Source organism: Ursus maritimus, unplaced genomic scaffold (genome assembly GCF_017311325.1).
Source record: "Ursus maritimus isolate PB19 unplaced genomic scaffold, ASM1731132v1 scaffold_11, whole genome shotgun sequence".
Lineage (NCBI taxonomy): Eukaryota > Metazoa > Chordata > Mammalia > Carnivora > Ursidae > Ursus > Ursus maritimus.
Window position 1 is genome coordinate 43,021,116 of NW_024423453.1, and position 17,056 is coordinate 43,038,171.

Genomic DNA, 17,056 nt, shown 5'->3' on the forward strand with positions numbered 1-17,056 from the left:
TTTCTTATTTACTCTATTGAACATTTACTTTATTTCATTAATTTCTGCTCTTGTCTTTATTACTTCTACTTTCTTTGTGTCTGTTTTGCTGATCTTTTCCTAACTTCTTATGCTGAGTGCTTAGCTCATTAATTTTCAGTCTTTTTTCTTTCCTCGTATAAGGAATTAGGGCTGGAAATATCTCTCTAAGTGACATAATACCAACATTCTATATAATTTGAAATTTTGTTTTGTTATTTTTTTAAATTCTTTTATGCTCCGTTTTTACTCATGGTTATTTAGATATTTAGTATACTTTAAAATTTCCAAATATATATGGTTTTCTGCTTATCATTTTGTTATTGGTTTCTAACCTAATTATATTATCATAAAGGAATAATAAACAATACTGTTTTTTTTTAAATTTGTTGAGATTGACTTTATAGCTTAGGATGTGGTTAGTCTCCTAGATATTTCTTTCTTTTTAATATTTTATTTATTTATTTGAGAGAGAGAGAGAGAAAGCACAAGAGGGAGAGGGGCAAAGGGAGAAGCAGACTTCCCACTGAGCAGGGAGCCCGACATAGGACTCAATCCTGGGACTCCAGGATCATGACCGGAGCCGAAGGCAGTTGCTCAACCAACTGAGCCACCCAGGAGCCCTAGATATTTCTTATATGCTTGAAAACAATATGTATTCTCTAACGGCAAGTGCAGATGTATGTGTGTTCTCTAATTGGCAAGTGTGTACACACACACACGTGCATGCACACGTACACACACACACACACACACACACACACACTCCAAATTCAAGCTTGTTGATACATGCATTCCAAGTGACTTTTTTTTTCTTTTGGCTGTTTGAGCTGTTGTTTGCTAAGAGACTATATTACGGTAACATACCATAATGGTAGATTTTTCAATTTCTTGTTATAGATATATTTCAGTTTTTCTCTCTACATTTTGAAGTTATGTTATTAAATGCACATGTTCCAAACTTGTGATTTTTAACCTTTTCCCATTATGCAGAAATTTTATTTTTGTATCTGGTGTTGCTTTTTTCTACTAGGTTTATTTTGTTAGTACTAATATATCTAAATTACCTAACTTTTTATTATGATTGATTCGGTAGATATATTTTTTAAAACATTTGCTTTGCCTCAATATGTTTTAAATGTGATTATTGTGAACAACTGAATCTGTACTCTCATCTGTTTGATTCCATGTGACAACATTTGTCTTTTAATTACAGTAGTCAATTTACACATATTATGTTTATCAATATATTCTGATTTATTTTTATCCTATTTTGGCATTCTATTTGTCCTACCCTTTCTCTTTCTCTTTTTCTCCTTTCTTGTCTTCTTTTGGGTTAACTGGATGTTTTCATTGGGTTTTTTTGGTAAACGTATTCATTTCACTTATTCTTATTACCATTTTGAAACTTACACACCTTTCTTTGTTTTTTATGATTACTTTTAGAAATTTAAGGTACATCTTAACAAGTGGGAATTAATCTAGATCTTCACCTTTTCTTACAATATAAGGTCCCTACAATGCTTTAATTCCAGTCACCCTTCCTGAACTATTTAGGTGACCCACATCCCTGTTTTGCCCAGTATTGAAGGTATTCCCCTTTGTAAAGCTTTCAGTTTTAAAATCGAAAAACTCCAAGGCAAACAAGGATGAGTTAGTTTGTCACCCCACATGTGCTATTATGTTTCTAACTTTTTTGAACTCCACAGATTCGAAATAAGTATTAGTATTTATACAATTTTTTTTTCTTCTCAGATTTACACATGTTTACATTTGTTTGGCTCATTAATTCTTTCACCTTAGACCATCCTTCTGGGATCATTCTTCTTCTTCCACCTTTAGCTCTCAATAATATGTTGTTGGTGAAAGAAGACAGGTACAAACAAGGATATACTACATTTATGCTGTTTATGTAAAATTCAGGAATAGACAAAACCAACTCGTGGTGAGAGAAATAAAAAGTAGTGACTAACCACAAAGGAGAGGTGTGGAGTTGCTATTGACTGGAAAGTCACAAGGGAACTCTTTGAGGTAGTGGAAATATCTTGATCTAGGAAGTGGTCACGTGGATATAAGTATACATACATATGTGTATGTCCAATCATTAAACTATACACTTAATATTTGCACATTTCACTATATGTAAATTATTCAGTAAAGCACTATTTTAAAAAACACATAGGCACCTTGGTAACTCAGTCAGTTAAGCATCTGCCTTCAGCTCAGGTCATGATCCTGGTGTCCCAGGATCGAGTCCCACATTGGACTCCCTGTTCAGCAGGGAGTCTGCTTCTCCCTCTGCTCTGCACCCTGCTCACTCATGCTCTCTCTCTCTCGCTCTCTCACTGTCTCACTCTCTCAAATAATAGTGAAAGTCCTAGCTAATGCAATAAGACAAGAAAAGGAAACAAAAGGTATACAGTTTGGGGAAAATGAAATAAAATTGTTTTTGTTCACAGATGAGATGACTGGCTATATAGAAAATCTGTAAAAATCAACAAAAAACTCCTGAAACTAATAAGCATTTATAGCAAGATGGCAGGATACAAGGTTAACATAAAAAGCCAATTGTTTTCCTCTCTACCAGCAATGAACAAGTGGAATTTGAAATAAAAAAACACATTATCATTTACATTAGCGTGCAAAAAACTTAAATACTTAAGTATAAGTCTAACAAAATAAAATACAAAATTTTGTAAAAAAAAATCAATACAAGGAAAACTGCAAAAGTCTGAAGAACGAAATCAAACTAAATAGACATTCTATGTTGATGGATAGGAAGACTCAATACTGTCAAGCTCTCAGATCTTCCCAACTTGATCTATAGATATAACACAGTTCCAGTCAAAATCCCAGCAAGTTATTTTGTGGATAGAGATAAAGTGATTCTAAAGTTTATGTGGAGAGGCCAAAGATTCAGAATAGCCAAGGCAATATTGAACGAGAAGAACAAAGTTGGGGACTTCAACTTCAAGACTTATTATTAAACTACAGTATTCAAAATAGTGTGGTACTGATGAAAGAATAGACAAATCGGTGAAACAGAAGAGAAAGCCCAGAAACAGACCCACACAAATACAGTCAACTACTTTTTGACAAAGGGGCAAAGAATTCAGTGGAGAAAAGATAGTCTTTCCAATAAATGGTGCTGGAACAACTGGGTATCCACTTGCAAAAAACAAACAAAAAATGAACTATTATACCCTTCACAAAAAATAATATAAAATAGATTACTGACCTAAACATAAAATGCAAAAGTATAAAACTCCTAGAAGATAGCAGGAGAAAACTTAGATACCTTAGGTACGGTGATGACTTTTTAGATAAAACACTAAAGGCACAGTCCAAGAAAGAAATAATCAATAAGCTGTACTTAAAATTTTCTGTTCTGTTAAAGACACTGCCAAGATAATCGGAAGATAAGCCACGGACTGAGAGAAAATATTTGCAAAAACTTTGATAAGATTGTTATCCAAAATATACAGTGAACTATTAAAACTCAACAATAATAAAATAAACAACCCAATTAAAATATGACCAAAAGACCTTAAAAGACGCCTCACCACAGAAGGAAATAAACAAATGGGAAATGAACATATGAAAAGATGTTCAATATCATGTCATTAGGGAAATGCAAATTAAAACAATGAGATACCACTACACACCTCTTAGAATGGCCAAAATCCAGAACACTGACAACACTAAATGCTGGTGAGGATGTCTGCAACAAGAACTCTCGTTCATTGCAGGTGGGAATGCAAAAGGGTCCATCCACCTTGGAAGATAGTTTGGCAGTTTCTTATAAACTAGACGTACTCTTACCATATGATTTAACGATTGTGTTTCTTGATATTTACCCAAATGAGTTGAAAACCTATGTCCACATAATATCCTGCACACCTATATTTATGGTAGCTTTTATTCATAGTTGCTGAAACTTGAAAGTAACCAAGATATCCTTTAATAGGTGAATAGATAAATAAACTATGGTACATCAAACAATGAAATAGTATTCAGTGCTAAGAAGAAATGAGCTAACAAGCCATTAAAAGACATGCAGGAATCTTAATTGCATATTACTATGTGAAAGAAGCCAATCTGAAAGAGCTACATATGCAGCTATGTATGACTCCGAGTACATGACATTTGGCAAAGGCAAAGCTATGAGACTGTAAAAAGATCAGCGGTTGCCAGGGCTTCATGCGGGTGCGGGGTAGGGATGAATAGGCAAAGCACAGAGGATTTTTAGGGCAGTAAGACTATTCTATATAATCCTATAACGGTGGATACAAGTCCTTATATATTTGTCCAAACCCATAAAATGCACAACACCAAGAATGAACTCTAACGTCAACTATGAATTTTGGTGATAAGGATGTGTCAATGCAGATTTGAAGATTTTAACAAATGTACCACTCTAGTACAGGATACTGATGGTGGGGAAGACTGTGTATGTGTGGAGGCAAAGCATATATAGAAACTCTGAGTTTTTTTGCTCAATTTTACTGTGAACCTGAAACTGCCTTAAAAATAAAGTCTTAAAAAAGGAGTGTATTTCTCCCCATGCCTGAAAGGTAATTTTACCAGGAATATTTATAGGCTGAAAGTTGTAGCACTTGTTTACTCCCCTATTTCTGCTGAAAAATCAGCTGTCAGTTTGTCAGTCCTTCGACGGTAACGACTCCTCTTTTCTGGCTTCTTTTTGTCTTTGGTGTTCTACGATTTCACCATGTTATGTCTAAGTATCCTTCCATTGCTTCTCACCATGTTTGGGATTCATTGGATTTCTTGTATCAGAGACTTTTTTCTTTCATTCTTTCCAGAAATAATGAATAATTATTTTCCTGTCTGAATAATTTCTTTTCCCTTTCTACTTTCTTCTTTAACTCCAAGTGGAAGCTCTGAGACTCTTATTCTTCCCAAAAATAAGCTTCTTGCAGTCACTTCATCTGTATCAAAAGCCTAGTATAAATATATTCTGTGGAGGAGTTTCTGGACTTGCCCTTATAATCCACCTGGATCATGACCTTCCTGAATTGTCCTCTGTTGTGAAAGGACAATTGTTTAGAGTTAAAAAAAAAAAAAAGATAACGCAATATAAGGTTTTACATTGATAAATTGATTGGTGGTACTCATGGCAACTTGATTTTTAGCAATATGGCCAAGTTCTCAATTACCTGTAATATTGTTGAAACTTGAAATGGTCCAGTCTTGTTGGTCATGGAAAATGATACAATGTTCCATGATGGAAAAGGAGCGGGTAGTGTCACCAGTCAATGCTATCTGCAGACTTTTTATGTAGTTACTGGGAATTTGGGCCATCACAAATTGATAAGGAGTTTCCAGAATGGCCAAAGTACGGTACGAATATGAAATTAATGTTTAAAGGGGATTTGCAATTCACATTTATCATTTGATTTTAAAAAGCCTCCTTTTCACTCCTTTTTTTTTTTTTAAGATTTTATTTATTTATTTGACAGAGAGAGAGACAGCCAGCAAGAGAGGGAACACAAGCAGGGGGAGTGGGAGAGGAAGAAGCAGGCTCATAGCGGAGGAGCCTGATGTGGGGCTCGATCCCATAACGCCGAGATCACGCCCTGAGCCGAAGGCAGACGCTTCATGACTGAGCCACCCAGGCGCCCCTTCACTCCTTAATAAAGAGACAACATGACTAATCTAGTCATAGGCCGGTGAAGTCATAAAAAATAGGGAAATGGGTAAGCTGAGTCATAGCTAGTGAAAGTCCCCCTCTGGAAATATTTGAAAGATTGTTTCTCAGAGTAAATATTCAAATGCCTCTGCTTTGGTGTAGTTCTTAACATTGAAAGGAACATACCCGAGTGGTAACCTGTAGGTGAGTACCCGGGAATAGCACTCAGTATGGCTGCATCCACTTTTGCCAGATCACCTTGTAAAATGGGTGAAGCCTGCTATTGCCAGAGATCTCAGTTTTGCCAAGAACTTGCAATAGCAGGAAGCATGGGCAAGCTGTGAGCCCTCTGTATATTAAACAGCAGTGGCATAGTGCAATCAGCTACTTTTGCCTTAGTAACCTTGAGCGAGAAAAACTCATCGGCAGTTTCAAGCAGGCCGGACAGGATGGGAGGAGAGTGAGGGTGCCATTTGTTTACATGGAACAGCTTGAGGATAAAATAAGCCTGCAATATACACAGAATACCATTCCAGCTGATATTTATCGCCTTCCTACTCTGTGCAACTTGGTTCTAGTTCTCACAGCGCTTGCATTGGCCCCCCAAAAGGATCGAGTAATTGCAAGAGCAGCCTTGGAAAACAATTAATAAGTGAAACTTAAATTTAACACAGCCTTTACTGAGAGCTTGTATGTTGCAGGCAGGGACTGCGCCCCGCATTAGGAACAAAGAAGAAAAAGGCATGGCTTCACCCTCATGTGAACTAACGCAGTCATATAAATCAATTTAAGACATGTTATTCCAGATTTCCTGTCCCGCTGCGAGTCGACTGCACTTTGGTGTGTGGGCCAGATTTGCCATGCCCTGATTAAAAAAAAAAAAGAAAATGAGGCTGACATTGCTTTTGACACAGAAAGCTCCTTTGTAAGGTCCTGGCACTTGGGAAAAGGTGTGCCTCACACCTGATTCAGTTCTCAGAGACAGGGAGAGGAAGCTGGAAATGCTTTTCCAGGGAGACTGTACTGATGAGGCAGCCGTCAGTCATCAGTCCACAAGAAACAAAGAGTCTTTGATTTCAGTGTCAGCTGCAAGGCCATACGGGCTCCCGCTGCTTCAGCTTCCGCGGCCCGGACTACCAGATAAAGCGCATTGCCACTCTCTTCGTCGCCAACAGTAAGCAGAAGCAGGAACTCCTGAGAGAGAAATGCTTGCCCAGAAGAGCAGAGAAGTTGGAGGAAGGTTATATGGTTTTTGTTCTTGTTTTATTTATTTATTTATTTGTTTATTTATCTTACTAAGAATTGACAAAGCAGTGTGCTCCATGTAGGTCCATAAAAACTTCAAAAACAGAGCTTCTAAGGTGGGAATAAAGAACTGACCAGTTAGTGTTCTAATTAAACAAAATTATAAGTACAGAGTTTCCTATTCATAAAATCTTTTTTTTCTCATTTCCTGCTTTAAAAATGTTTTCAGGTTGCTGTCCATATTCATGAAGGACATGTTGAAATCTCTCACAAAGATCTCACTTTTACACTGGACACATTGGCTTCACCAAGTTTACCCAAGATAGATGGTGACCTAAGAGGTATGTTCATTTTCTCTATCTGGTATTTTTTGCCAAAGCTGTCGTTCTATTTTTCATTACTTATTCGTTCTTTTTGGTATCTATAAAGATGACATGACAAGTATGTAGGACATTATGGCAGGAAGTACTAATGGTTTATTTGAGGTCAGTGCATGGAAAGACCTGGATGTGACATATGGAGCAGGGCTGGGGGTGTAGTTCATGAAAAATACTGAATATAATAGTCTCCTCCTTATCTGCGGGGTATAAGTCCCAAGATCCCCAGTGGATGGCTGGAACTGCAAATAGTGTTGAACCCTTTTATGTACTATGCTTTTTCCTATACCTATGATAAAGTCTTTTTTTTTTTTAAATATTTTATTTATTTATGTGACAGAGAGACAGCCAGCGAGAGAGGGAACACAGCAGGGGGAGTGGGAGAGGAAGAAGCAGGCTCACAGCGGAGGAGCCTGATGTGGGACTCGATCCGGGTACGCCGGGATCACGCCCTGAGCCGAAGGCAGACGCTTAACGACTGCGCTACCCAGGGGCCCCTTTGATAAAGGCTTAACTTATAAATTAGGCACAGTAACAACAACAATTAGGCAATTAACAACAATAATAATAAAATAGAAAAATTATAGCACCGTATTGTAATAAAAGTTATGTGAATGTGGCCTCTGTCTCAAAAATCTTACTGTACTGTACTCACCTGTGAGGTGATGAAATGTTATGTGATGAAATGAAGTGAGGTGAATGGCATAGGTGCTGTGAAGCAGCCTGAGGTACTACTGACCTGAAGATACATCAGAAGGAGAACCACCTGCTGCTGGACGGTGGGGTTGACTGCGCGTAAATGAAACCAAGGAAAGGGAAACTGGGGTAAAGTGAGGACTACTGTGAACTGAGATTCATGGAGAAGACGATGAGCCTACAATTCCACTTGGTCTCTCTTCTCTTTCGTAATGACAGGATCCAAGCAAATGTAAAGGTTATTGTTGCATAAATCAAGGAGATGCCCGCCCAAGTGGAAGGCTGGAGAGATAACTGTTCAGAAAAATGATCTTATCCTAGGTAGGGGAGGAGATCTAACACTCGAACGAAGGTGGGAAGAGTACACAAAAGATAGTCATTACATGGAAAACAGTCATGAAGAGAATATTTGAATCAGAAAAAGAAGGACAGTGTTGGAAAGTTCTCAGCCTTTTAGAGATTTAGCTTCAGGAAACTAAAATAAATCTGCAAGTCTACTCTGACTTGTTATGCTCCTCTCTGAGTTTGGAGCAGCTTCTAACATTTCATCCTTTTCACTTTCAAGTGTTGTGAAATATCTCCGAGAAGGCCTTTTGGGTGAAGGTTTTCTTTTAGCTGGCATCATTTCCTTTGGGACTTCTCCATCTTTCAGGCACAATCACTTTCTCCAGATATGATGGTAAGTTTGCCTTCGCTTATCCCCTCTGGCTACAATTACATCCACGGTGTGAACTTTCTCACCGTCAGCTCTCTTCTGAAATTCCATTTACCGTTGATTCAAATTTATTCCCTCTGCTGTCAGTTATGGTTTCTTTAGTACACTTTCATCTTTCTTGGCCAATTCTCTCAAGGATTTGTTTTTGCAAAATGCCATGGGAGATAAAGAGGCAACACAACTACACATTTTACCATGTGCATGTGAAATTAATACTAATTATTTAATTATACCGAGTTGACATATCGTGGTAACTGAATTGGAACTGTGTTGTTGGGGAACGGGTGTTAATCACCTGAATCCTGGTAACCAAATTTCATGCCTATTGGAAATGTGCAAAGTGAGGACTTCCTACATATTCAAAGGGTTTACCTTATAACTGCCCATGTGCTGCTACTTGACCCAGTTTTAATTTTTGTATGTTTACAAAATTTGCTTTAAGGATAATTCAAAATTGAGGATTTTTTCCCCCACTTGTTGGAATGGTTTTCTTACTAATTCATTTTAAGCAGGTCTTACTGATTTTGTTATTCTTTACCTTTATCTTGGTGAACTGCATGATTCCCTGCATTAAATGAAATGCTGTTCAACCTTAGTGAGTACCTATAAAATTTTGGTTGCCCATGAAAATGAGATGTGGATTTAAAGTCTAAACAAAGAGTTATTATTCCCACAACGTCATCATAAAAAGAAAAGCTGAACTATTCTGCTAATGGAGGCTATAGATATTTTACTCTTTAGCAATTATATAGGTACACTCATTTAGAATGGAACGAATATCTTATTAAAAAGAAAACAATAGGCCCAGTTCAAAACCTTTGGGATGCTGCAAAAATGGTCATAAGAGGGAAGTATATAGTAATACAGCCCTACCTCAAATAGCAAGACTTCTTTGAAACTTCAAGTGCACAACATAACCTTACAAGGAACTAGAAAAGGAACAGCAAAAAAGCCTAAAGCCAGCAGAGAAAGGAAAATAATAAAGATTAGAGCAGAAATAAATGATATAGAAACAAACAAACAAAAAACAAACACAGTAGAATAGATCAATGAAACCAGGAACTGGTTCTTTGAAAGAACTGATAAAACTGAGAAACCCCTTATAAAACTGATAAGCCAGTCTTATCAAACAGAAAAGGAGACAGGACCTAAGTAAATAAAATCACGAATGAAAGAGGAAAACTCACAACCAACACCACAGAAATACAAACAATTATGAAATATTATGAAAAATTATGTGTCAACAAATTGGTCAGCCTGGAAGAAACAGACAAATTCCTAGAAACATATAAACTACCAAAACTGAAACAGAAAGAAAGAAAATTTGAACAGACCCATAGCCAGCAAAGAAACTGAATCAGTAGTCAAAAATCTCCCAACAAACCAAAGTCCAGGACTAGATGGCTTCCCAGGGTAATTCTACCAAACATTTAAAGAAAAACTAATACCTATTCCTCTCAAACTGTTCCAAAAAATAGAAATGGAAGGAAAACTTCCAAACTCATTCTAAAAGGCCAGCATTACCTTGATTCCAAAACCAGACAAAGACCCCACTAAAAAGGGGAATTATAGGCCAGTATCCCTGATGAACATATATGCAAAAATTCTCAACAAAATACTAGCAAATCGAATCCAACAGTACATTAAAGAATTATTCACCACAATCAAGTGGGATTTTTTCCTGGGCTGCAAGGGTGGTTTAATATTTGCAAATATGCTGATACACCATATTAATAAAAGAAAGGATAAGAACCATATATGATCCTCTCAATAGATGCAGAAAAAGCATATGACAACGTGCAGCATCCATTCTTGATAAAAACCCTCAACAAAGTAGGGATAGAGGGAACATAACCTCAACATCATAAAGGCCATATACAAAAGATCCACGGCTAATATCATCCTCAATAGGGAGAAACTAAGAGCTTTTCCTTTACGGTCAAGAGCAAGACAGGGATGTCACCTGTCACCATCATTATTCAGCATAGTACTGTAACTCCTGGCCGCAGCAATCAGACAACAAAAAGAAATAAAAGGCATCCAAATTGGCAAGGAGGAAGTCAAACTTTCACTATTTGCAGATGACATGATACTCTATGTAGAAAACCTGAAATACTCTACCAAAAAATTGCTGGAACTGATACACAAATTCAACAGTCACAGGATAGAAAATCAATGTAATGAAATTTGTTGCATTTCTATACACCAATAATGAAGCTGCAGAAAGAGAAATCAAGGAGTTGATCCCCTTTACAATTGCACCCAAAACCATAAGATACTTAGAAATAACCTAACCAAAGAGGTAACAGAACTGTACTTTGAAAACTATAGAACTCACATGAAAGAAATTGAAGATGACATAAAGAAATAGAAAAACTTTCCATCCTCATGGATTAGAAGAGCAAATATTGTTAGAATGCCTATACTATCCAAAGCAATCTACACATTTAATGCAATCCCTATCAAAATACCACCTGCATTTTTCACAGAGCTAAAACAAACAATCCTAAAATTTGTGTGGAACCACCAAAGATCCCAAATAGCCAAAACAACCTTGAAAAAGCAAAGCAAAGCAAAGCTGGAAGCATCAGAATTCTGGACTTCAGGCTCTGTTACAAAGCTGTAGTGATCAAGACAGCATAGTACAGGCACAAAAACAGACACATAGATCAGTGTAACAGAATAGAGACCCCAGAAATGGTGCCACAACTCTATGGTCAACTAATCTTTGACAAAGCAGGAAAGAATATCCAGTGGAAAAAAACAGTCTCTTCAAAATAGTGTTGGAAAAACTGGACAGCCACATGCAAAAAAATGAAACTGGACCACTTTCTTACACCATACACAAAAATAAATTCAAAATGTATTAAAGACCTAAATGTGATATAGGAAACCATCAAAATCTTATCAGAGAACACAGGCAGCCACCTCTTTGACCTCACCTGTAGCAACTTCTTACTAAACACATCACAGGAAACAAGGGAAACAAAAGCAAAAGTAAACTATTGGGAATCCATCAAGATAAAAGGCTTCTGCACAGGAAAGGAAATAATCAACAAAACAAAAAGGCAACCTACAGAATGGGAGAAGATATTTGCAAATGACATATTGGATAAAGGGTTAGTATCCAAAGTCTATAAAGAACTTATCAAACTCAACACCCCCAGAAAACAAATATCTAGTTAAGAAATGGGCAGAAATTACCCCAAAGATACAGACGTAGTGAAGAGAAGGGCCATATGCACCCCAATGTTCATAGCAGCAATGTCCACAATAGCTAAATCGTGGAAGGAGCCGAGATGCCCTGCAACAGATGACTGGATTAAGAAGTTGTGGTCCATATATACAATGGAATATTACTCAGCAATCAGAAAGAATGAGTTCTCAACATTTGCTACAACATGGACGGCACTGGAGGAGATAATGCTTAGTGAAATAAGTCAAGCAGAGAAAGACAACTATCATATGATTTCTCTCATCTATGGAACATAAGAACTAGAATGATCAGTAGGGGAAGAAAGGGATAAAGAAAGGGGGGGTAATCAGAAGGGGGAATGAAACATGAGAGACTATGGACTATGAGAAACAAACTGAGGGCTACAGAGGGGAGGGGGGTGGGGGAATGGGATAGACCGGTGATGGGTAGTAAGGAGGGCACATATTGCATGGTGCACTGGGTGTTATACACAACTAATGAATCATCGAGCCTTACATCGAAAACCGGGGATGTACTGTATGGTGACTAACATAATATAATAAAAAATCATTATTAATAAAAAAAAAAAGAAAGAAATGGGCAGAAATTATGAATAGACATTTTTCCAAAGAAGACATCCAGATGGCTAACAGACACATGAAAAAACGCTCAGCATCCCTCGTCATCAGCAAAATACAAATCAAAACGTCACCTCACACCTGTCAGAATGTCTAAAATTAACAACACAGGAAACAACAGGTATTGGTGAGGAAAGGGGAACCCTCCTACACTGTTGGTGGGAATGCAAGCTGGTGAAGCCATTCTGGAAAACAGTACGGCGATTCCTCAAAAAGTTAAAAACAGAACTGTCCTACGACCCAGCAATTGCACTACTAGGTGTTTATCCAAAGGATAAAAAAATACTGATTTGAAAAGGCATATGTACCCTAATGTTTATAGCAGCACTATCAATGTTAGTCAAATTATGGAAAGAGCCCAAAGGTCCACTGGCTGATGAATGGATAAAGAAGATGTTGTATACACACACACACACACACACACACACACACACACACACACTATTACTCAGCCATCAAAAAGAACGAAATCTTGCCCTCCACAATGATGTGGATGGAGCTAGAATGTATTATATGAAGCAAAATAAGTCGGTCAGAGAAAGACAAATACCATAGGATTTCACTTATATGTGGATTTTAAGAAACAAAACAGATGAACATAGGGGAAGGGAAGGAAAAATAAAATAAATACAGAGAGGGAGGCAAACCGTAAGAGAGTCTTAATGATAGAGAACATACTGAGGGTTGATGGAGGGAGGGAGGTGGGTGACGGGCATTAAGGAGGGCACTTGTTGTGGTGGGCACCGGGTGTTATACGTAAGTAATGAATCACTAAATTCTACTCCCACAAGCAATATTATACTATATGTTAACTAACTAGAATTTAACTTGAAACAAAATAAAACAAACAAAAAAATAAAAACAAAACCCCCACAATCACAAAACACTACACAGCAGCACAGACACTCATGACCACAGAGAAGAGAAAACACTGAGACTTGGGGTGTCCAGCTCAGCTTCAGTCCCTGGTAGGACTTTGAAAAGTGAGGGGATACAAAGCCACCCTTGAAGTTAGCACTTAAGGGACTCAAATCCATTTTGTGTCAGTGTGCATTTTGTATTTGTGCAAAAACACATCATTCCAAGGCAACTGAGTTAGGACCAAAGCCACAGGGACACGCATAGAAGTCAACCAGCAGAGCTTGGAGAGTGGAAGGACAATGGAAATCCAGAGTGAGCTCACGGAGACTCCTCTCTGCCCAGGGCTAAGATTCTCATCTTTTCTGTGAACATGTTGGTGTTTAAACTAATTAATTAATTTAAAAAAGGAAACAATAGGCCCCAAATGGAGTCACTTTTGCTAAGCCCCACCAAGACTTCACGCTTAATCTAATTGCAGTTTCAGCCTTTTCCAGGAGTGGAATTTTAAACCAGTCAGTGTGGAAGTTCCTGACCAGCACTAGTGAGGTAACCTCCTTGGCAAGACCTCTGCCTTCCCCTAAAGGAAAGTAACCTTGCCTGAAATAATCCACTCTTTTAGCATCCTTGGCCTGCCTTCTTTGTTCCTGTAAAATCCTCCATTTTGTACAGTCCCTCAGAGCTCCTTTTTTGCGAGATGGACTGCTGCTCAATTCATGAATCGCTGACTAAAGCCAATTAGATCCTCAGAATTACTCAGTTGAAATGTTTTTAAACAGTTCACCTACTCTCATATTTGTTATTGGTTTTACACAAAAGTTGGAATTTTTTTAAGCAAAACATATATTTATGCCTCATCAAGTGTAAGTGTTATTAGAGGTCTAAAGAAACACACAGAATATCCAACCTAGAGTGCTAAGATTCGTCCAGAGGGGTTATCTAATTCTGACCAACTAAGCTGTTCCATGTAACTTCAGAACCACCACATTCCATAGGACACGTTTTAACTTTTTTATATATATATCTTTTCAATTTTCTTCCGTGGGTAGGTCTACCGAGCAGCTTGCTGACATATCACTTAGAGCGTCTGGCCTATTACAGCAAGTGGGGACGATCTTTGCAAAAATAGATATTTTTGCTTATAAAAGCCATTTTTCATGTCTCTAAACTTGATTCGGTCATTTAGTCAGTTTTCACTTGGATTTAAACAATTAAATAAAGTTTTGTTTACTGTATTGGTTAAGTTATATTAGGTTTTTCAGTGCTATAAAGCTCTTACTTATTGACATAACAAATAAAACCGTGTGCTTCAAAAAAGCTGTGGCTCTCAATATAATAATTAATTTTTGCAAAAAATACATATTTTAAACATTGTTGAGGCCAGAAAAATCTGCTCGTATTTTATAGTATTATAATGCACATATTCTATGAATTGGCCTTTTGCCAAGAGCTTCCTTTGAATCTTTTGTTCCCTAATGTTGTAAATACTACAATACTTCATTGTTATCACCGAATTTCTGCTTTTCCTTACTCATAAAGATTTCCTTTATTTATGTATTTTTTTAAAGAATATCTCTTCACTGCCAAAACTCCTTTCTCCTTTTTTCCTCTCTAGAAATTGTTAGATCCTCTCCTTCTCCATAGAACGATTTTCCTAGTTCTTTTTCTGTTAACCACATAGAATGCCATTGACTCATCTCTTTACTGAAATCCCACGAATAATTAGAATATTTTAAAATAAATGCCTTTAAGTAGACTATAAAATCATTGTCCCTTAGTAAAACTAATATACAAAAATCAGAGTGGACCTAACTATTGTCGAGTGAGTTTGTAATGCATGTGTGCACATTCCTGTTAAAGATGCCTAGGTCTGAAATCTTACAAACAATGACCCATTGACACTCTGTCTGTACTTGGCAGGCTCTCCGGATTATAGGTATAGCCAGTTTGTATGCTTCGCGCTCACTCTTACCTGTTGTATTTACTTGAGCTCATTGAGCTGAGGTGACTGAAAGGAATGGATTAAGCAGATCTTTATTCCTGATGATAAAAGAGAAGAGTTTACATTCCATAAATGAGTGAAATCATATGATAATTGTCTTTCTCTGCTTGACTTATTTTGCTTAGCATTATCTCAAAAAAAAAAAGAGAAGAGTTTACATTCTCAAAATAAATGGAGGTATTTATATCTGCCATTTTTTTACTCAAAAAATATTTAGCACCTTCTATTCCCTAGAACACCAGTTGTGGACAGGAATAGAACAGTGAGCATGTTAGGCAAGGTCCTTGACCTCTGAAATGTATAATCTCTTAAAATTAGTATCCTAATATCCTTCCTTTGATTTTACATTGATCCTCTGTCCTCTCCTTGCAAGTTGCAGTTATATGGGATATGCCTAGTTTCAAAAATTAAAGGAATGGGGGCGCCTGGGTGGCACAGTCGTTAAGCGTCTGCCTTCGGCTCAGGGCGTGATCCCAGCGTTCTGGGATCGAGCTCCACATCAGGCTGTTCCGCTGGGAGCCTGCTTCTTCCTCTCCCACTCCCCCTGCTTGTGTTCCCTCTCTCTCTGGCTGTCTCTGTCAAATACATAAATAAAATCTTTTAAAAAAAATTAAAGGAATGATACAAATTTTCGTAGAATTTCATAATACCCCTTGAGATTATCAGGGTAGAGTTGCCAGATAAAATATGGAATGCATATTTGAATTTCAGGAAAGCAGTGAATAATTTTTTTTAAGATTTTATTTATTCATTTGAGAGAGAGAGAGACAGAGACAGTGACAGAAAGAACACAAGTAGGGGGAGAGACAGAGGGAGAAGCAGACTCCCCGCTGAGCTGGGAGCTGGACGTGGGGCTCGATCCCAGGACCTGGAGATCATGACCTGAGCAGAAGGCAGACGTTAAACCATCTGAGCCACCCAGGCGCCCCTAAACAGTGAATAATTTCTTGTATAAATGTGTTCCACGCACTATTAGTTAGGGCCTAAATTAGACATACCTAAATATGGCAAACTAAATTAGAGAAACTCTGGACATGGCCAAAGAAGTGAGAGTGACATTCACCGCCAGGTGATCGATTCACGTCAATGGCAACAGTTTGCCCAGTGAATCCCTCATAACCTCCACCACTCCAGTCCCCACCTACTACACGATATCCTTACAGAACAGATTAAGATTCTTCAAATTAACTAGTCATCTTGATCAATCTTTAGCATATGTGCTTATTAAGGTGATATTTTGTATACAAATAGACATCAAAATACAGCACCTTTCTACTACCCATACTTGAAAATACTTCTAACTGCCAAGCGGTCAAGATTACTCCCAACATATTCTGCATAAAGAACAACTGGAAGGGAATTCAGTAATAAAATATGGTTCAATTTAAGTGATTGGATTACCATGCTTTTATCTGGGGCTTATAAGAAGTTAAGGATATTGGGGTGCCTGGGTGGCTCTGTCGTTAAGCGTCTGCCTTCAGCTCAGGGCGTGATCCTGGCGTTGTGGGATCGAGCCCCACATCAGGCTCCCCCGCTGGGAGCCTGCTTCTTCCTCTCCCACTCCCCCTGCTGTGTTTCCTCTCTCGCTGGGTGTCTCTCTGTCAAATAAATAAATAAATAAAATCTTAAAAAAAAAAAAGTTAAGGATATTAATTTCGAAT

At 37.6% G+C, this 17,056-nt stretch overlaps 1 protein-coding gene across 10 annotated transcripts in view; it reads left to right on the plus strand.

Annotated features, from left to right (window-relative positions):
• The window catches only part of LRAT (lecithin retinol acyltransferase), a 123,309-nt gene that overhangs the window by 65,912 nt on the left and 40,341 nt on the right, over positions 1-17,056 (plus strand). For 8 of the 10 annotated variants that reach the window (XM_008685510.2, XM_040626377.1, XM_040626379.1 and 5 more), the window contains 2 exons: positions 7,143-7,254; positions 8,552-8,665. The gene's annotated coding sequence lies outside the window, so the exon portion shown is untranslated. Of the gene's footprint in view, positions 1-6,072; positions 6,909-7,142; positions 7,255-7,630; positions 7,662-8,551; positions 8,666-17,056 lie in introns of those variants that run through there. The other 2 variants (XM_008685522.2, XR_005833910.1) reach the window with 2 other exon arrangements.